Raw genomic sequence first — 22,690 nt, 5'->3', positions numbered from 1 at the left:
GCCTGGAAATCAGAAGATCTCTAATCCCAGCTCCATCACTTGTCTGCTGTGTGACCTTGGGCAAATCACTTTACTTGTCTGGGTCTCACTTCCTTCATCTGTAAAATGGGGATTGAGACTGAGCCCCAAGTGGGATGGGGACTGTGTCCAACTAGATTTCCTTGGATCCACCCCAGCGCTTAGTACAGTGCCTGGCACAACATAAGTGCTTAACAGGCCCTCTAGACTCTAAGCTTTTTCTAGACTGTAAGCTCATTGTGGGCAGGGCATGTGTCTGCTTATTGTTATATTGTACTCTTTCAAGCACTTAATACAGTGCTTTGCACACAGTAAGTGCTCAATAAATACAATTGAATGAATGAATGAAATACCACAATTATAATTATTAATAATCTGCTTTCTTCCCTCCTTCCTTCCCCTCTGCTTCCTAGATCAGATGGGATTTGTGTCTCCTCTTCTCTCTTCTTTTATGGTATTGGTTAAGTACTTACTATGTGTCAAACACTGTTCTAAGCACTGGAGTAGATAGGAGTTAACCAAGTTGGACACAGTCCCTGCCTCACGTGAGGCTCACAGTCTAAGTAGGAGGGAGAACAGGTATTGACTCCTCATTTTACAGATGAAGAAACTGAGAGACTGAGAAGCAAAGTGCTTCATCCAAAATCACACAGCAGGCATGTTTCGGAGCCAGGATTAGAACCCAGGTCTTTTGATTCCCGGGCCCGGGCTCTTTCCAGAGGCCGGCAGGGACTTCTGAGCCTCCCTACACATATGTTACCTCAGATGTTGGTTCCTGAGGCTGAAACCCTCTCTTCCCACGCCCCCCCTCCTGCCTGGAACTCCCTCCTTTGTCATATCAGACAGACCGTCACTCTTTCCACTGTCAAAGCCCTATTAAAAATCTGATCTCCAGAAAGCCTTCCCTGATTAATCTCTTCTATCCCAAATCTATTTCCCTCCTGTCTGTTCACTGTGCACTCAAATCCAGTCCCCCAAAGCACTTACTCTCCTACTATGACCCAGCCCATGCACTTTGCTCCTCTAATGCCAACCTTCTCATTTTACCTCGATCTCATCAATCTCACCACCGACTTCTCATCCACTTCCTGCATCTGACCTTAAACACCTTCCCTCCTCAAATCCAACAGTCAATTTTTCTCTCCATCTTCAAAGATTTACTGAGGGCCCATCTCCTCCAAGAAACCTTCCCTGACTAAGCCCTCCTTTTCTCTTGTCCCACTCCCTTCTATATCACCCTGACTTGCTCCCTTTATTCATCCTCCCTCCCAGCCCCACAGCACTTGCGTACATATATCTGTAATTTATTCAAATATATTAATGTCTTTCTCCTCCCTCTGGACAGTAAGGTCTTTGTGGGCATTCATTCATTCATTCATTCATTCAATAGTATTTATCGAGCGCTTACTATGTGCAGTGCACTGTACTAAGCGCTTGGGATGAACAAGTCGGCAACAGATAGAGACAGTCCCTGCCGTTTAGGGAATGTGTTTGTTATATTGTTTGTACTCTCCCAAGCACTTAGTACAGTGTCTTGCACACAGTAAGCGCTCAATAAATATGATTGATTGAGAAGGAATAAGGAAATGAGGGCTTAGTCAGGGAAGGCCTCTTAGAGGAGATGTGCCTTTAATAAGGCTTTGAAGGTGGAGAGAAAAGTTGACTGTTGGATTTGAGGAGGCAGGGTGTTTCAGGCCAGAGGCAAGACGTGGGCAAGGGGTTGGGGGCGAGATAGCCGAGATCGAGATACAGTGAGAAGGTTGGCATTAAGGGAGCGAAGTGTGCAGGCTGGGCGGTAATAGATCAGGGAGGTGAGGTAGGCACCGACAAGGTGATTGAGGGCTTTAAAGTCGATGGTGAGGAGTGTCTGTTAGACGCGGAGGTGGATGAGCAACCGCTGGAGTTTCTTGTGGTGTGGAGAGACGTGGACTGGGCGTTTTTGTAGAAAACTGATCTGGGCGGTAGGATGAATTAGGGTCCGGAGGGGGGAGAGACAGGAGGCAGGCAGCTCAGCAAGGAGGATGATACGGTAATCAAGGCGGGATAGGAGAAGTGCCTGGATCACTCGTAATAGCGTTTCAGATGGAGAGGAAGGGGTGGATTCTGGAGACGTCGTGAAGGTTGACCTGACCGGATTTGATGACAGACCGAATATGTGGGTTGATAAGAGAGATGAATGGAGGATAATTCTTTTAAATTAATGTCTGTCTCCCCTTGGAGACTATAAGCCCAATAGATTGTACTCTGTTGTACTGTAATCCCCCAAACGCTTAGAACAGTGTTCTGCATACAGGCAGTGCTCAATAAATAGCATTGATTTGTTGATCGAGCCCCGACTTCTCACCCCAAATCTTAACCTCGTCCGCTGCGGGACTTTGGGCGAGTCCCTTAACCTCTCTGGGCCTCATATTCTTCATCGGTATAATGGGGATAATAAAGCCTGCCTTCTTCTACCTCTTCCAGTGGGGACCCTGCCTGGATCCGACAATCTCATATCTACACCTAGAGTTTAGCACAGTGCATGGCACACAGTAAGCCCTGAATAAAGGCTCTAGTTATTTATATATCAAATGCCGTCGAGTCGTTTCCGTAGCAACTTTATGGACGTATTTTCTCCAGAACGTCCCGTCCTCTGCCATAATCCCCAACCTTCCTAACGGTTTTTCCGTTATCGTCATTACGGTCTCTCTCCATCTAGCTGCCGGTCTGCCTCTTCCATGTTTTCCTGGGACTTTTCCTAGCACTAGTGTCTTCTCCAGAGAGTTGGTCCTCCCAATGACGTGCCCCAAATATGCTAATTTAAGTCGAATCATTTGGCCTACTAAAGTCTGTTCTGGCTTAATTTGCTTGTTTTTTTGGGCAGTCCAAGGTATTTGAAAAGTCTTCCTGCTCCCTCTACTTTCATCCTATTTCCCTTCCTTTCTTTCTTCTCACCACCCCTGGTTCCTTTTCAAAGCATCATATGCCCTGAGTTATTCAGGGTTATTCAACTTAAATGGCATCTATTTCAAGGGTAGGAATCCAGCTGGGCTATGAGAAGTATATATTTGGTATCTTTCTCTCAGTTAAGGTAAGAGCCCGCTAATTGCCTCACTGAAACCAGAGCCCTGCAGAACTTCCACTTTCACCGTTTATTAGTAACCTTTGCTGCTCTTGATTTATTTAATGTTGGAGCCTGGTAAAGAGGGATTAGAGAACAGTGAAGCATAAGGAAATTGAGCTGAGTTTTCCTACTTGCAATACATCGGAATATCTCTCGGCAGTGGCTTCTCAGTGCTATTGAACGAAGCTATGTATCTTTCCGGTCAACCGCTCAGTCGGTTAGTGGTATTTATCGAGTGTTTACTGAGTGCAGAGCAATGTATTAAGTGGCTGGGAGAGTACGATAGAACAATAAACAGATATATTCCCTGCCCACAACCAGCTTATCATCTAGAGGGGGAGACAGACATTAATATAAATAAATTACAGATATTTAATCTGTAATTTAAATTACAGATGTTTAATACGGGGATTCCCCTCATTTACAAAGTCTGACTCTCTCAACTCCCTATGCATCATCCGAGTTCCTGGGGTCTCTCTCCCTCCACTCTGCCCTGATTCCAAGCTCTCGACTACTTATCCTTCCATTCCATTGCTTCTTCCTATTTCAGATTTATTTTAGAGTCTACCTCCACTTCCCAGCTCCCCATCTCCCCCACCCACTTATTGCTGACAGGGACCATGTCCACTAACTCTACTGTACTCTCCCAAGTAAAAAGCAAAAACTCCTCCCTCTTGGCTTCCAAGCTGTCCATCCCCTTGCCCCCTCCCACCTCAGGTCCCTTCTCTCCTTTTCCATCCCAGCCCACACTCTGCTCCTCTGGTGCCTCCTCACTGGGCCTCATTCTCACCCGTCCCGCCGTCAATCCCTGGCCCACGTCTTACCTCTGACCTGGAATGCCCTTCCTCCTCACATCCGCCAAACTAGCACACTTCCCCCCTTCAAAGCCCCACTGAAAGCTCACTTACTCCAGGAGGCCTTCCCAGACTAAGCCCCTCTTTTCCTCTGCTCCCCCTCCCCTTCCCATCACCCCGACTCGGTCCTTTCGGTTCCCCACCTCTCCGCCCCACAGCACTTGTAAATATATGTACATATTTATAATTATAATTCTATTTTTATTAATGGTGTGTATATATCTATAATTCTATTTATAATAATGCTACTGATGCCTGTTTACTTGTTTTGATGTCTGTCTCCTCCCTTCTAGACTGTGAGCCTGATGTGGGCAGGGATTGTCTCAGTGGAAAGAGCCCGGGCTTGGGAGTAAGAGGTCATGGGTTCGACTCTCGGCTCTGCCACTTGTCAGCTGTGTGACTGTGGGCAAGTCACTTCACTTCTCTGGGCCTCAGTTACCTCATCTGTAAAATGGGGATTAACTGTGAGCCTCACGTGGGACAACCTGATTACCCTGTATCTCCCCCAGCGCTTAGAACAGTGCTCTGCACATAGTAAGCGCTTAACAGATACCAACATTATTATTATCATTGTCTCTATTTGTTGCTGAATTGTACTTTCCAAGTGCTTAGTACAGTGCTCTGCACACAGCAGAAATTCAAGCAAGAAAAACAGCATGGCCTAGTGGGAAGAGCACAGACCTGGGATTCAGAGGACCTGGGTTCATTCATTCAGTTCAGAGCACTGTACTAAGCACTCGGGAGAGTACGATACAACAATAAACAGCGTTATTCCCTGCCCAAAGCGAGTTTGCAGTTTAGAGAGGGGGAATAATTGTTGTATTTATTTGTTAAGCGCTTACTATGTGGCAGGCACTGTACTAAGTACTGTCGGGTTGGACACAGCCAATCACGTGGAACACTGTTCTAATCCCGGCTATGCCACTTCTCCGCTATGTGGCTTTGGGCAAGTCACTTCACTTCTCTGTGCTCCAGTTACCACATCTGTAAAACAGGGATTAAGATGGTGTACCCTAGGTGGGACAGGGACTCCGTCCAACCTGATTAATTTATATCTATCCCAGGGCTTAGTAGAGTGCCTGGCACATAGGAAGCCCTTAACACATACCACTGACCCCCCAAAAAACAAAACTGGATGGATTGATTGATAAAGGCATCCAGAACGGGGCTACCCCACTGCGGCTTTGTTAAAAGACTCTGCTTCTGTGTAGAAGCAGCGTGGTCTAGTGGCTAGAACCCAGGCCTGGGAGTCAGAAGGACCTGGGTTCTAATCCTGGCTTCGCCACTTGTCTGCTGTGTGACCTTGGGCAAGGCACTTCACCCCTCCGTGCCTCAGTTCCCTCATTGTGTAAAATGGGGATTAAGACTGTGAGCCCCATATGGGATAGGGACTGTGTGTGGCCTGATTTGCTTGTATTCACCAGAGTGTTTAGTACAGTGCCTGGCACACAGTAAGCGCTTAATGCCGCAATTATTACAATTTCTGGGGGAAGTAGGGGCAGCTGGGAGACGGCCAGGTCTATGTGGGGTTGTTATTAAGTGGTTACTCTGTGTGAGGAAAGCCACACGGCAGACGAGGGGCAAAACTGGGATTGCCGATTAACCCGATTAACTATGTCCATCCCGACAGCACTTAGTACAGTGTCTATCACATAGATAGATCATCAAATTGGACAAAGGCCCGGCCCCTCCCGGGGCTCACCATCTCCAGGAGGCCTTCCCAGACTGAGCCTCCCTTTCCCTCTTCTCCCCGCCTTCTTCCCTCCCCTGCACCCCCTGCTCTTCCCCCTTCCCCTCAGCAGTGTGCTCATTTGTATATATTATTACCTTATTTATTTTGTTAATGAGGTGAACATGTCCTTGATTCTATTTATCTTGATGATGTGGTCTTGTTTTGGTTTTATGGTGTTTTTTTTGCTTTGCTGTCTGTCTCCCCCGTTTAGACTGGGAGCCCGTCATTGGGCAGGGATTGTCTCTGTTGCCGAATTGTACATTCCAAGCGCTTAGTACAGTGCTCTGCACAGGGTAAGCGCTCAATAAATGCTATTGAATGAATGAATGAAAAAAGTGACAACAGGGACAGAAGGAGAAACTGGGGGAAGGGGGCAGAGAGGTTATAAGGGTTCTTGTTCAAGGTCACACTGCAAGCTAAGCTGGAGATGGCAGAGCTGGGGATAGAATGCAGAGCGGCTGACTCCCATTTCTATTTCCACCAGCCCACACTGTTTCGCTAGCCTGCTCCTCTTCCTCTTCTTCCACCTCTTCCTCTTCCTTCTCTTCCTCCTCCTCTCTCTCTCCATAGCCATCTCTCTTTCTTCCTTTTTCTCTTCCTCTCCCCTCTGTCTCCAACCCATCATTCCATTTCCCCCTCCTCTCTGTCCCTTCTTTTTTATACTCACCATCTGTGCGCCGCAGTGGAAAGGGCGCGGACCTGGGAGTCAGAGGACACGGGATCTGTGGTGAGCAGGAGTGACTCCATCTTGTAACGCAGAAATCATTTCCTAAGACACTAAGCTTTGAGCCCTGAGCAACAAGGACCAAGGAGGAGGGATGGAATTATCTTGCTAACAAGTTTAAAGTGGACTTGGACTGCTGAGGAGAAACCGAATTACCTGGCTGAGAAGGTTGAGGAGGACTTGAAGGACTGAGGAGAAAGGAAATTGTTTTGCAGAGGGGTTCGAGGGGGAGCTGAGTTGCTCTACCGGGCAGGAGAAAGACTGCCGGATGGGCTTGTGTGGTAACGAGCAGAAGACAGAAGGAGATCCTGAGCAGCCCCAGCTCCAACCCCCCTAAAAAACTATTCACGGAAGGGGTAAAGAATTAGTCCCGAGGACCTCACCGAAGAGGAGCAGCGTGGCTCGGTGGAAAGAGCACGGGCTTGCGAATCAGAGGTCATGGGTTCAAATCCCGGTTCCACCGCTTGTCAGCTGTGTGACTGTGGGCAAGTCACTTAACTTCCCTGGGCCTCAGTTACCTCATCTGTAAAATGGGGATTAACCGTGAGCCTCACGTGGGGCAACCTGATTACCTTGCATCTACCCCAGCGCTTAGAACAGTGCTCTGCACATAGTAAGCGCTTAACAAATACCAACATTTTTAACGCTGTTTTTAGTAGGTTAAGTATGTAATAAGAGAAACAGTGTGACTTGGTTGAAAGAGCCCGGGCTTGGGAGTCAAAGGACGTGGGTTCTAATCCCAGGTCCACCAGCGGTCTGCTGTGTGGCCTTGGCAACTCACTTCACTGTGCCTCAGTTACCTCATCTGTAAAATGGGGATTAAAATTGTGAGCCCCACATGGGACAATCTGATTACCTTGTATCTACCCCAGTGCTTAGAACAGTGCTTGGTACATAGTAAGTGCTTAATAAATACCATTATTATTATTATTGCATTTTTTATAATAATAATGAAGTTTTCTGCTTTATATAGTGGTGATTTGGTTTCACATTTGAACTTGTTATTGAGTGCCTGATATTAAGGGGACAAAATTCCCCTGTGATGAGCTCATGGCAGGCTCTAATCCTGGCTCTGCCACATGTCTGCTGTGTGACTTTGGGCAAGTCACTTCATTTCTCTGGGGCTCAGTTCCTTCACCTTTAAAATGGGGAGCAAGACTGTGAGCCCCATATGGGTTAGGGACTAATGTCCAACCTGATTACCTTGTATCTACCCCAGCGCTTAGAACGGTGTTAGGCACATAATAGGTGCTTAAAGAATCACAATTAAAATTATTGTTATTATTATTAAAGTAACTCCTTTCCATATGTACATATGCTTAAATAGCAGCGTGAAGCAGCCTGGTTTAGTGGAAAGAGCCCGGGCTTGGGAGTCAGAGGTCGTGGGTTCTAATCCCGGCTCTGCCACTTGTCAGCTGTGTGACTTTGGGCAAGTCACTTAACTTCTCTGGGCCTCAGTTACCTCATCTGTAAAATGGGGATGAAGACTGTGAGCCCCACGTGGGACAACCTGACTACCTTGTATCTATCCCAGGGTTTAGAACAGTCCTTGGCACATAGTAAGCATTTAACAAATACCATCATCATTATTATTATTAAATGTCCATGAAGGATCCAGCTGATACCTCACCTCAGAGTCACACAGAAGTTTTCCCCCTGCTAATTTTTTTTATGGTATTTGTTATGTGCCAGGTACCACATTAAGTGCTGGGATAGATAGAAGCTAATCAGGTTGGACCCAGTCCCTGTTCCACATGAGGCTTAAAGTCTTAATCCCCATTTTACAGATGAGGGAACTGTGACCCAGAGAAGTGAAGTGACCTGCCAAAGGTCAAACAGCAGACAAGTGGCCAAGCGGGGATTAGAACCCAAGTCCTCCGATGCCCCGGCCCGAGTACTTTCCACTAGGTCACGCTGCTTCTCAATCCCATGCTCTGGAGAGCGCACGATGCATTCACCCAAATGAAGGTAATTTCAGACAAACGTTATTGAGCAGCACGGTTTTAATGTGCATTTTACTGCATCTTAATTTTCCAGGCTTCCTGTTTTCCAAAGGAAACCGAGAAATGGAGATATAAACAAGGAAAGGATAAAAGCTATGGTAACATGTAATTATAACAAATATGTTTTCCAAAATGTAATTACACCGATTAAAGGCAAAATTATCTGTTTATTCAAATATGCTTTAGAAGCGCTGTTGCTCGAAGGGGTTGGGAGATGGTTTGGAAATGTCAGCGGGGGTAGGTGGGAAGGGAATGATCCTTTTCATTTATCCAGGCTTAATCGCGCAGTGCATAGGGATGATCGCATTTTGGCAGATGGACAATGGACATGGTGGGATAGGGCAACATCTCTGGTGAGACGGAGAAGATTGGAAGCTCCTTGAGGACAGGGATCCTATCTACCGACTCGGTTGTAACGGACTCTCCCAACTGCTTAGTACAGTGCTCTGCACACGGTAGAGTGTAAGCTCCTTGTGGGCAGGGAACAAGTCTGCCAATTCCATTGCTTTATATTCTCTCCAGGGCTTAGTACAGTGCTCTGCACACAGTAGACTGTAAGCACCTTGAGGGCAGGGATGAAGTCTACCAACTCTGCTGTAATATATTCTCCCAAGCACTTAGTACAGTGCTCTGATCCCTTATCTTTTTCTTATTCTTACCTTATCCTTTTATCTCTCTGGCCATTCATTCTCGGTCTCCTTCATGGGCTCTTCCTCTGCCTCCCATCCCCTAACTGTGGGGGTCCCTCAAGGTTCAGTTCTGGGTCCCCTTCTATTCTTTATATATACTAACTTCCTTGGAGAGTTAATTTGCTCCCATGGCTTCAACTACCGTTTCTATAGAGATGAGACCCAAATCTACACCTCCTCCCCGATCTCTCTCCCTCTCTCCAGGCTTACATCTCCTTCTGCCTTGAAGACATCCCTACCTGTCCTCCCATCACCTCAAACTTAACATATCCAAAATAGAGCTCCTTATCTTCCCACCCAAACCCTGTCCTCTCCCGGCCTTTCCCGTCACTGTAGATGGCACCACCCCTCCTTCCAGTCTCACAATCCCATAACCTTACAGTTAGCCTTGGTTCCTCCCTCTCATTCAACCCACATACTCAATCTATCACCAAATCTTATTGGTTCCAGCTTCACAACATCACTAAAATCTGCCTCTTCCTCTCAATCCAAATTGCTTCCATGTTAGTACAATCACTCATCGTATCCCATCTGGATTACTGCATCAGCCTCCTTGCTGACCTCCCAACATCCTGCCTCTCCCCCGTCCAGTCCATATTTCACTCCACTGCCGGATCATCATTTTCTAGAAACTTTCAGACATGTCACACGTTTCCTCCTACATTCAAGACATCTCCATTCATTCATTCATTCAATAGTATTTATTGAGCGCTTACTATGTGCAGAGCACTGTACTAAGCGCTTGGAATGAACAAGTCGGCAAAAGATAGAGACAGTCCTTGCCGTTTGACGGGCTTACAGTCTAATCGGGGGAGACAGACATACAAGAACGATGGCAATAAATAGAGTCAAGGGGAAGAACATCTCGTAAAAACAGTGGCAACTAAATAGAATCTCTACTTGGATGCCCTCCCATGGACACCTCAAACCCATTCTCAAATATCTCCAGTGGTTGCCCATCCAACTCTGTATCAAACAAAAACTCATCACTACTGGTTTTAAAGCAGTCATTCATTCATTCATTCATTCAATCGTATTTTTTGAGCACTTACTGTGTGCAGAGCACTGTACTAAGCACTTGGGAACGTACAATACAGCAATAAACAGTGACATTTCCTGCCCACAATGAGCTCACGGTCCAGAAGGGGGGAGACAGACATCAATATAAGTACGGTGGAGTTGGGGTGAGTATCAAAATGCTTAAGCAGTAACCAGCCAAATGCACAGTCAATGTAGAGGGAAAGATAGCAGAAATGAAGGGCTCAGTCTGGGAAGACCTCTTTGGAGGAGATTTGATTTTAGGAGAGTTGTGAAAGTCAGATATGAAGTGGGAGGGAATTCTAGGCCAGAGGGAGGATGTGGGCAAAGCGTTGGTGGAGAGATAGATAATAATAATAATAATGGTATTTGTTAAGTGCTTACTATGTGTAAAGCACTGTTCTAAGCACTGGGGGATACAAGGTGATCAGGTTGTCCCACGTGGGGCTCACAATCAATCCCCATTTTACAGATGAGGTAACTGAGGCACAGAGAAGTTAAGTGACTTGCCCAAAGTCACAAAGCTGACAAGCGGCGGAGCCGGGATTAGAACCCATGACCTCTGACTCCCAAGCCCGGGCTCTTTCCACTGAGCTACACCGCTTCTCTAGATAGATGAGATCGAGGGGTAGACAGTAGGTTGGCATTAGAGGAGCAGAGTGCATGGGTTGGGTTCGTAATAGGACACGTTCTCCTTCTTGCCAAATCCAACAGCCTCTACTCCATCCTAATCCTCCTCAACCTCTCGGCTGCCTTCGACACTGCGGACCACCCCCTTATCCTGGAAACACTATCCACCTTTGGCTTCACTGACACCGTCCTCTCCTGGTTCTCCTAGCTCTCTGGCTGCTCATTCTCAGTCTCCTTTACGGTCTCCTCCTCTGCCTCCCACCCCCTGACTCTGGGGGTCCCCTCAAGGTTCAGTTCTGGGTCCCTCTCTATGCTCCATCTATTCCCACTCCCTTAGAAAACGCAATCGCTCCCATGCCTTCAACTACCTCCTCTTTGTGGATGATACCCAAATCTCCAACTCCAGCCCTGATCTCTCTCCCTCTCTCCAATCTCACATTTCCTCCTACATTCAAGACATCTCTACTTGGATGCCCTCCCATAGACACCTCAAACTTAACATATCCAAAACAGAACTCCTTATCTTCCCGCCCAAACCCTGTCCTCCCTGTGATTTTCCTGTCCCCGTAGGCAGCGCTACCATCCTTCCTTGTCTCACAAGCCTGCAACCTTGGCATTACCCTCAAATCACCCATCTCGTTCGGCGCACAGATTCAATCTTTAACCAAATCCTGTTCGTTCACTCTTCACGACATCGCTAAAATCCACGCTTTCCTCTACATCCAAACTGTTGCCACGTTCATCTGAGCATTTATCCTAAACTTCCTTGATGACTGCATCAGCCTCCTTGCTGACCTCCCGGATTCCTGTCTCTCCCCACTCCATTCCATACTTCACTTTGCTGCCCCGATCATTTTTCTGCAGAAACGTTGTCTATTTTCCCCACTCCTCAAGAATCTTCAGGGATTGCTTATCCACCCCGAATCAAACAGAAACTCTTCACCATTGACTTTAAAGCACTCAATCACCTTGCCCGCTCCTATCTCACCTTGCTACTCTCCTACTACAATCCAGCCTACACACTTTACTTTTCTAATGTCAACCTTCTGACTGTACCTTCATCTCGTCCGTCTCACCGCCGACCCCACACCCTTGTTCTGCCTCTGGTCTGGAATGCCTGCCCTCCTTGTATCCTGCAGACAGTGACTTTCCCCCTGCCTCAAAACTTTATAACGAAGGCACAAGGCCTTCCCTGACTAAACCCTCCTTTCCTCTTCTCCCTCTCCCTTCTGCGTCACCCTGACTTGCTCCCTCTATTCATTCCCCCTTCCAGCCCCACGCCACTCATACCCATATCTGTCATTTACTTATTCATATTCATGTCTGTCTCCCTCTCTAGACTGTAAGCTTGTTGTGGGTAGGGAATATATCCGTGATGCTATTCATTCATTCAATTATATTTATTAAGGACTTACTGTGTGCAGAACACTGCACCAAGCACTCAGGAAATAATAATAATAATAATGTTGGTATTTGTTAAGCGCTTACTATGTGCAGAGCATTGTTCTAAGCGCTGGGGTAGATACAGGGTAATCACATTGTCCCATATGAGGCTCACAGTCTTAATCCCCATTTTACAGATGAGATAACTGAGGCACAGAGAAGTTAGGTGACTCGCCAACAGTCACACAGCTGACAAGTGGCTGAGCCGGGATTCGAACCCATGGCCTCTGACTTCCAGCCCTTGCTCTTTCCACTGAGCCACGCTACAACAGTTAACAGTGAAAATCCCTGCCCACAATCACCTCACAGTCTTTAGTGAGGGAGACAGAGATCAATATAAATGAACAGACATTGAGGCAAATAAATAAAATGACAGAGATATATATGTGTATATATATATATGCTGTGGGGCTGAGAGGTGGGGAAGAGCAAAGGGAGCAAGTCAGGGTGAGGCAGAAGGGAGTGGGAGATGAGGAAAAAAAGGATAGTATTATCATGTTAAACTCTCCCAAGTGAGCAATACAGTGGTCTGCACACAGAAAGCACTCAATAAATATGATTGACTGATCATCATTACCACCATCATCAGCACCACCGTCACCACCATCATCATCATCAATAAAAAAATCTTACTGATACTTGAGACTTTTCCAATTCATTATTGAATAATGATTCCTCAATTTAACTCAAAAAAGTGAAAAAGGAAGAAGCCAGCCATCTGAGACAAAGAATACGTGAATTTCGGACCCATCAAAGCTCCAAATCCAAGGCCGTACGAGTGGATTCGGAGACAGCGCGAGATCACGCCAAGGGAAAAGTGGAGTTTGAAATCAGCCTAGGAATGTTGTTCCTTCGGTCTTCCTCAAAGATCTGGTCATTGAAATTCTGCCGGTGGAGGATGAATCAATCAGCAGCTGGCACAAATGAATAATAATGAGCTCATTTCAATTGTAATAGCCTCATTACCATTGCAGCTGCCAAGATTTCAAAGCTCTTCCCTTTCCTAATGGGAAAATGAAAGTGTGTCTTATTAGCCTTCTTTTTTCCTTGTCAAAACTGGAATAAAAAGTGATTTTTAACTTTATGTACACATCCATTATTTCAACGGGCTATACTGTCTCTGATTGACCTCGGGATAGTTTGGGTTTCTTTCCATCAGAACACGTTCTGGGTGCTGAGAGGTCTGTGGGTTCCTCTGTTTTTAGCTCGTGCACAGGTGCTGGCAGATTCTAAAGTGCTGAGGAGTTTGAACAGAGTCTCAAAGATCACGTCCCTGTCATCACAACTGTTCTGAAAAGTCGCGGTGACATAGCTCATTTATTTCCGGGGCGACGCTATTTTAGCACTCATTCAAATACCATTTCCATGAATCTTTCCATCCAGGTGCGGGGCTTGCCTATCACCGTAGAGAACACCGTCATCCTCCTCGTCTCTCAAGCCCAGAACTTTGGCGTTTTCCTCAGCTCGTCACTCTCATTCAACTCCCACATTTAATTTGTCGCCAGATCCTTTCGGTGCTATCTTCGCCACGTCTCTAAAACCTACCATTCTGTCTCCATCCAAACTGCTCCATGCTGAACCAAGTTCTCCCCACTCCATTCCATACTTCACTCTGCTGCCTGGATCATTTTTCTGAAAAACCGGTTAATCCACGTCCCCCGACGCATCAAAAACCTTCAATGGTTGATCCATCCATCTCCCTCAGCAACCGACCTCAGAAACTCCTCCCCATCAACTTTTAGGCAGTCATCTTGCCCCCTCCTATCTCACCTCTCTGATGTCCTACTACAACCCAAACCACACACTTTGGTCCTCTAACACCAATCATAATAATAATTATAATAATTACGGTATCTGTTAAGTGCTTACTATGTGCCAAGCCCTATTCTAAGCGCTGGGGTAGACGCAAGGTGATCAGGCTGTCCCACGTGGAACTCACAGTCTTAATCTTGAGAAGCAGCGTGGCTCAGTGGAAAGAGCATGGGTTTAGGAGTCTGAGGTCATGGGTTCTAATCCTGGCTCCGCCACCTGTCAGCTGTGTGACTTTGGGCAAGTCACTTCGCTTCTCGGGGCCTCAGTGACCTCATCTGTAAAAAGGGGATTAAGATTGTGAGCCTCACGTGGGATAACCCGATCACCCTGTATCTAGCCCAGCGCTGAGGACAACGCTTGGCACATAGCACTTAAATATCAACATCATTAGTATTATTGTTATTAATCCTCATTTTACAAATAAGGTAATTGAGGCACAGAGAAGTTAAGTCGCTTGTCCAAGGTCACACCGCAGACAAGTGGCGGAGCTGGGATTAGAACTCACGTCCTCTGACTCTTTCCACTAAGCAACGCTGCTTCTCACCCACGATCTGTATTTGATTCTCATCCACCTCAACACCGATCACTTGTCCATTTCCTCCTTCGGTCCTGGAACTCCCTCCCTCTTCACGTCCGCCAGACCACCCCTCTCCCCACCTTCGCAACCCTCCTAAATTCTCCTCTCCTCTGAGAGGCCTTCCCTCACTAAACCCTTCACTTCCACTCTCTGTCTTGTCAACTCCGTCCCCCCGTAAGCACTTTAAGCTTGTCCTCTAGGCTGAAAGCTCACTGTGGGGAGGGGATGAGTCCGTTAGATTGCTTTACTGTACTCTCTCGGGCACTTAGTACAGCTCTCTGCACACAGTAAGCCCTCAGTAAATGCGATTGATTGACCGACTGATTTTTCACCCCAGCTGACATTACTAATCCATATCCTTATACTCTCCTATTTCCCCTATCTTAATCTATTTAATGTCTGTCTCCCCGTGTAGCCTGCGAGCGGGGTTCGCCATCTACCAACCCTGCTGTACTCTCCCAAACACATAATACAGTGCTCTGCACGTGGTAAGTGCTCAATAAATATTGCTTCATTTGTACACTGTTCACCGTAGAGAAGCAGTGTGACTCAGTGGAAAGAGCACAGGCTTGGGAGTCGGAGGAGCTGGGTTCTAATCCAGACTCTGCCACGTGTCTGCTGGGTGGCTTTGGGCAACCCATTCAACTTCTCTCTGCCTCAGTTATCTCATCTGTAAAATGGGGATGAAGACTGTGAGCCCCCCGGGGGACAACCTGCTTACCCTGTATCTACTGTATCCCGACTCTGCCCCTTGTCAGCTGTGTGACCGTGGGCAAGTCACTTCACTTCTCTGTGTCTCAGTTTCCTCATCTGTAAAATGGGGATGAAGACTGTGAGCCTCACGTGGGACAACCTCGTTCCCCTGTATCTACCCCAGCGCCTGGAACAGTGCTCTGCACGTAGTAAGCGCTTAACAAATACCAACATTATTATTTTTATTACTCCAGCGCTTAGAACAGGGCTTGACACACAGTAAGCACCTAACGAATACCATAGTTATTATCAGCACTTAGTACAACGCTTGGCACATAGAAAGTGCTTAACAAATACCATAATTGTCATTACTCGCCCAAGCTCTTAGTACTCTGCACACAGTAAGTGCTCAATACACGACTGACTGATAAGTGCTCAAATCACGATTGATTGATCGATAGGTGACTGCAATCAAACAGGAACTCAGCTTACATGCTGTTTTCCTTGTTGTGCTGGAGGCTGTGCAATTAAGCATGTACAGAATTACTAATGAGAATCGTTGTTTATCATTATTAATAATAATAATGGTAAGATGGAGAAGATATGAGATAAGCAGGTCGGATACCTGGGGCTCACAGTCTAAGTAAGAGAGAAAACAGGTAATAATAATAATAATGTTGGTATTTGTTAAGCGCTTACTGTGTGCAGAGCACCGTTCTAAGCACTGGGGTAGACACAGGGGAATCAGGTTGTCCCACGTGGGGCTCACAGTCTTAATCCCCATTTTGCAGATGAGGTAATTGAGGCACAGAGAAGTTAAGTGACTTGCCCACAGTCGCACAGCTGACAAGTGGCAGAGCGGAGATTCGAACTCATGACCTCTGGTACCGAATCCCAAGTTGACAGAGAGGAAACTGAGGCACAGAGAAGTTAAGTGACTTGCCCAACATCCCACAGCAGGTAAGTGGGAGAGCCAGGATTAGAACCTGGGTTCTGTGACTCTCAGGTCGTGCTCTATCCACTAGGCCACTCTGCTTCTTACTATAATATTCACCTACCTTTCCAAACGCCTGCCAATGACTACATCTGGTGCCATGGATATGACAGAGACTATTTGAAATGAAGCCTCCAAGTGAAATTACCATTTAACAGAAAACATTTTGGCTTGAAAGACAGAAGTTCTTAATGTTCTTCCCGCCACTCTCCAAACCTAGCATCGCAGCTGTGATCGTCTTGGTTTGATCTGAATGGGGTACATTGAAGGGAAATGCCGAGAACTACAAATTTGAATGAACTGCCTCCTGAAATGTTTTGAATGGGAATCTAGGAAAAACTAGAAACTGAATCTCTTGCTGAAATAAATGTTTCTTAATCAAGGATGAGTGGACCCAGTGCGAATATATTAGGGAGAGTGTTTTCAGGAGAAAATTTCCAAGTGTGACCAAGTGTGTGGAAAAAAATATGAGCCTGGAAGTCAGGAGACCTGGGTCCTAACCCAGATTTTACCAAATACCTGCTGGCTGTCCTTGCACCAGTCATTTCACTTCCCTGTGTCTCAGTTTCCTCATCGGCAAAATGGGAATTAAGACTGTGAACCCCAACACGGCAAAGCAGCCATAGTGGCTTCGGCCCGGGCATGGGACTCAGAAGGTCAAGGGTGCTAATCCTAGCTCTGCCACTTGTCTGCTGTGTGACCCTGGCCAAGTCACTTCAATTCTCTGGGTCTCAGTTCTCTCATCTGTAAAATGGGAATTGAGACGGTGAGCCCCATGGGGGAGTACCGTGCTCTGCACACAGTAAATGCTCAATAAAAATGATTGAATGAATGACAGGAACTGTGTCCAACACCATTTGCTTGTAATAATAATAATGATGATGATGATGGTATTTGTTAAATGCTTACTATGGGCCAAGCAGGGTTCTAAGCACTGGGGTAGATACAAGGTAATCAGGTTGTCCCATGTGGGGCTCACAGTCTTAATCCAATTTTACAGATGAGGTAACTGAGGCACAGAGAAGTGAAGTGACTTGCCCAAAGTCACACAGCTGACAAGTGGCAGAGCAGGGATTAGAATCCACGACCTCTGACTTCCAAGCCCGGGCTCTTTCCACTAAGCCACGCTGTTGTACCCCCCTCATTGCTTAGAACAGTTCCTGGCATATAGTAAGCACTTAATAAATACCATCATTATTATTTTTATGTGGGACAGGGACAGTGTCCAGTCAGATTATCTTCTATCTACCCCAGAGTTTAGTACAGTGACCGGCATATAGTAAGCACTTAATGAAGACCATAAAAAAGCCTACATTTTAAAGCAGAATTCCTAGAAAACAGAAGGTAGGCTAACACTTCCTGAAAACCCTAATACATTTTACACGATGGCGCGATTCCAAGCGTTATTCGAGAACCCCTCGAAATGCCATCGACGGTGTCTGAAAAGAACGATGGCCTGTCCCCATTATTCTAAGGAAAACCAAGCCCGGCTCAGTCTACTATTAAAGCACCCGGACTCGACTACCGTGAAGCATGTGAAGCCAGGATCTCCGACACTTGATTGTCTTTTTAAAATATCTGCATTTCATTCAATAGTATTTATTGAGCGCTTACTATGTGCAGAGTACTGTACTAAGCGCTTAGAATGAACAAGTCGCCAACAGATAGAGACGGTCCCTGCCGTTTAATGGGCTCACGGTCTGATCGGGGGAGACGGACGGACGAGAACGATGGCGATAGATAGAGTCGAGGGGAAGAACGTCTCGTAAAAACCGATGGCGACTGAATAGAATCGAGGCGATGTACATTCCGTTAAAATAAATAGGGTGACGAAAATATATACAGTCGAGCGGACGAGTACGGTGCCGTGGGGATGGGAAGGGAGAGGTGGAGGAGCGGAGGGAAAAGGGGAAAAAGAGGGTTAAGCTGCGGAGAGGTAAAGGGGGGATGGCAGAGGGAGTAGAGGGAGAAGAGGAGCTCAGTGTGGGAAGGCCTCTCGGAGGAGGTGAGTTTTAAGTAGGGTTTTGAAGAGGGGAAGAGAATGAGTCTGGCGGAGGTGAGGAGGGAGGGCGTTCCGGGACCGCGGGAGGACGCGGCCCGGGGGTCGACGGCGGGACGGGCGAGACCGAGGGACGGCGAGCAGGTGGGCGGCGGAGGAGCGGAGCGTGCGGGGTGGGCGGTAGAAAGAGAGAAGGGAGGAGAGGTAGGAAGGGGCGAGGTGATGGAGAGCCTTCAAGCCTAGAGTGAGGAGTTCCCTCAGTGCGCTTCCCTCAGTGCGCTTCCTTAGTAACTAAAACCCATTTCCGAGTCATCCAAAAGGTGGCCCACTGCTTTAGGTGTGTCATTAAGAGACAGCGTCACCTTGCACTATAGCTCTGTCGATATTAAACAGGACAATACCCCACCAACTCCTTCATTAAGCAAAGCTGAACCGGAACGAGGATTTCAACAAATGCGTCTTTCCCTGTGACTAATTAAAAGAATCCGGTGTTCATTCAACACCCCGGAGGACTGACCTTTCGTGGTTAATATCTGGGTGCGGGTTGCTTAAAAATTCATGTAGGATGTGCTTTCCCTGTTTCAAATGTTAATGCCTGGTCCACTTGGAAATTCTGATGTTGGGAACAAAGGGAGGTTCCCTCCCCACACTGTACTTTCCGAGGTGCTTAGTACAGTGTGCTGCACACAGTAGGTGTTCAATGAATACCAATTGAATAATAATGATGGGATTTATTAAGTGCTTATTATGTGCCGAGCACTGTTCTAAGTGCTGGGGTAGATACGAGGTAATCAGGTTGTCCCACGTGGGACTCCCAGTCTTCATCCCCATTTTACAGAGGGGGTAACTGAGGCCCTGAGAAGTTAAGTGACAGCTGATAAGTGGCGGAGGTGAGATTAGAACCCATGACCTCTGACTCCCAAGCCTGTGCTCTTGCCGCTAAGCCACGTTGTTTCTCCCCAAAATTTGTTCAGCGCTTACTATGTGTCAAGCACTGTTCTAAGTCCCTGTGGGAGATAGAAGATGATCAGGTTGTTCCTGTTAGGGCTCACAGTCTTAATTCCTATTTTACAGATGAGGGAACTGAGGCGTAGAGAAGTTAAGTGACTTGCCCAGAGTCACACAGATGACAAGTGGCAGAACCAGGATTAGAACCCACAACCTCTGATTCCCAAGCCCGGGCTCTTTCCACTGAGCCACGCTGCTTCATAGACAGCAGACAGGTCCTAAAGAGAAGGGGATGAGGATTGGGAGCTTTCCCTCTCTCTGCCACGCTCTGCCTCCTCCGGCTTGTGCTTTGGAGAGTCCGCTGAACGACTGCCGCAAATTGAAGCGGAGTGGCCTTGTGGATAGAGCCTGGGCCTGTGAGTCAGAAGGACCTGGGTTCTAATCCTGACTCTGCGGCTTGTCTTCTATGTGACCTCGGGGAAGTCACTTCTCTCCTCTGGGCTTCAGTTCCCTCATCTGTAAAATGGGGACTCGGACTGAAAGCCTTATTTAGGACATGGACTGTATCCTACTTGATTATCTTGTATCCATCCCAGTGCTTAGTACAGTGCCTGGCACATAGTGAGTGCTTAACAAATACCATAAAAACCCCCACAAAAAAACCAGCAAAAAAGGCTACCTGTTTCCAGTGGAAGGGTGAAAGAAGAACTCTGGGATCTTTCTTTAAGGACAAGATTCTGAAAAATCCTCTAGACTGTAAGCTCATTGTGGCAGGGAATTTGTCCATTAACTCTGTTGTATTGTAATAATAATAATAATAATGATAATTGTTAAGTGCTTGCTATGTGCCAAGCACTGTTCTAAGCACTGGGGTAGTTACACGGTAATCAGGTTGTCCCACGTGAGGCTCACAGACTTAATCCTCATTTTACAGATGAGGTAACTGAGGCACAGAGAAATTAAGTGGCATGCCCAAGGTCAAACAGCAGACAAGTGGCGGAGCTGGGATTAGAACCCACATCCTTTGACTGCCAAACCTGTGCTCTTTCCACTAAGCCACACTGCTTCTACCGTACTCTCCCAAGCGCTTAGTACAGTGCTCTGCCCACCGAAAGTTATGTTTATTATAGTGTTTGTTAAGGGCTTACTATGTATGGAGCATTGTTCGAATGCTGAGGTAACTTCGAGTTAATCAGGTTGAACACAGTCCCTGTCCCACATGGGGTTCACGGTCTCAGTAGGGGGGACAAGAGGCATTAAATTAGAAGCGGTATGGCTCAGTGGCAAGAGCCCGGGCTTGGGAGTCGGAGGTCATGGGTTCGAATCCCGGCTCTGCCGTTTGCCAGTTGTGTGACTTTGGGCAAGTCACTTCACTTCTCTGTGCCTCAGTTACCTCATCTGGAAAATGGGGATTAAAAAAGCTGTGAGCCCCACGCGGGACAACCTGATCACCTTGTATCCCCCCAGCGCTTAGAACAGTGTTTTGCACATAGTAAGCGCTTTACAAATACCACATTATTATTATTATTATTATTAAATCTCCTCTATGTCCTAAGGTCATCTTCACAGACAGAGGAAGGAGCTACACCATTGTCAGACACATAAGTCCAAATTATTTCTAAATTCCTTGTGCATTTAAGAAATCTAAGTTTGTTTTCATGATCTTTTTTGGACAATAATGTCACCGGTGGTGCTTTAAAAAAAACAAACTGCATATTTTTAGACCATAAAGGCCTCCTGAAATGAACAGGACATCTGCAGCATTGATTTGGGGAGTGATTTGCATAATCGTTTTAGCACGGATTGTTCGACGATGGAAAAAGCCTTCGGTTTGGGCGATACGACCTTCGAATGTCACTTTACTTCCTATCACGATTCCCTTTCAGACGATCACTCGATCGATCGATCGATCGGATCTTCCATTTTGATCGTGCGAAGTCAGTCTAGACTTCGAATCAGTGCAACGGGCAGCGGCATCATCCTTCTTCCAAAAATTCAGGTCAGCTGGATTCTTCTATTCCTGTTGAGAAGCAGCATGACCTAGCGGAATGAGCCTGGGCCTGGGAGTCGGAGGACCTGGGTTCTAATCCTGGCTCCGCCACTTGTCTGCTGTGAGACCTTGGGCAAGTTACTTCATTTCTTTGTGCCTCAGTGACCTCATCTGTAAAATGGGGATTAAGATTGTGAGCTCGAAGTGGGGACAGGGACTGCGTTTCCCGGATTATCTTGGATCTCTCCCGGCGCCTGGCATATAATAAAGATAATAATTGTGGTATTTGTTAAGCACTATCTGCCAAGCACTGTTCCAAGAGTTGGGGTGGATGCAAAGTAATTGCTTTGGACACAATCGTTCTCCCTCATGGGGCTCACGGTCTTGATCCCCATTTCACAGATGAGGTAACCGAGGCCCAGAAAAATGAAGTGACTTACCCAAGGTCACACAGCAGACAAGAGGGTGAATTGGGATTTGAACTCCACGACCTCTCTGACTCCCAAGCCCGGGCTCTTTCCACTAAGCCGTGCTGCTAAGCACTTAACAAATAGTGGGGGGAAAGAAAAGAAAAAAGAGTCCTGGCTCAGGCCCAGAAGGAATAAGCAAGGAGCCTTTCCTTTCAGACCCCCTGGGATTCTCCCCAGCAACCCCCCGGTAACTTCTTGGAACACGCACCCCAACAGACCACAGCTCTCCTCGTCTTCCCAGCTTTCCCAAGAGCCCATCACCTCCAACCAGCCTTCCCGGATTAACTCCCCAACCCCTTTCATCCCCTTTATTCATATCTCTACCCTCTTGAGCACCCATATAAATACGTGTGACCGACTGTGACTGTGAGCCCCACGAGGGACAAAGTGATGACTTCGTATCTACCCCAGGGCTTAGAACAGTCCTTGGCACATAGTAAGCGCTTGACAAATACCATCATTTATTTTATTTATTGCACATTCAATTTATTCATTTGGAATACCCGACTGGGGAATTGTTTTCTATCAGTCTCCCTCATGAGAGGGAAAGCTACTGGTGGGAGGGGAACAAGCCTTATGCTTCTGTCGTATTTTCCCAAATGCTTCTTCATCCAGTTCATTTTATTCATTCATTCAATCGTATTTATTGAGCGCTTACTGTGTGCAGAGCACTGACTAAGCGCTTGTGGTTGCCTATCAACCCCCGCACAAAACAAAAACTTCTCACTCTAGGCTTCAAGGCTGTCCATCACCTCGCCCCTTCCTACCTCTCCTCCCTTCTCTCTTTCTACCGCCCACCCCGCACGCTCCGCTCCTCTGCCGCCCACCTCCTCACCTCCCTCGGTCTCACCTATCCCACCATCGACCCCTGGGCCACATCCCCCCGCGGTCCCGGAACGCCCTCCCTCCTCACCTCCGACAATCTAATTCTCTTCCCCTCTTCAAAACCCTACTTAAAGCTCACCTCCTCCAA

General features: G+C 46.9%; 1 protein-coding gene across 2 annotated transcripts in view; it reads right to left on the bottom strand.

Moving 5' to 3' along the window:
- Positions 1 to 22,690, bottom strand: part of STK32C (serine/threonine kinase 32C) — a 156,329-nt gene that overhangs the window by 49,499 nt on the left and 84,140 nt on the right. Inside the window, exon 1 of one of the 2 annotated variants that reach the window (XM_039911632.1) lies at positions 12,982 to 13,042. The exons of the other annotated variant lie outside the window; for it this stretch is intronic. The gene's annotated coding sequence lies outside the window, so the exon portion shown is untranslated. Of the gene's footprint in view, positions 1 to 12,981; positions 13,043 to 22,690 lie in introns of those variants that run through there. 2 annotated transcript variants of the gene reach the window in all.

This window comes from Ornithorhynchus anatinus, chromosome 3 (assembly GCF_004115215.2).
Source record: "Ornithorhynchus anatinus isolate Pmale09 chromosome 3, mOrnAna1.pri.v4, whole genome shotgun sequence".
Taxonomy (NCBI): Eukaryota; Metazoa; Chordata; class Mammalia; order Monotremata; family Ornithorhynchidae; genus Ornithorhynchus; species Ornithorhynchus anatinus.
Note: the sequence above shows the minus strand (reverse complement) of the source record. Positions and strands in the feature narration are given on the sequence as shown.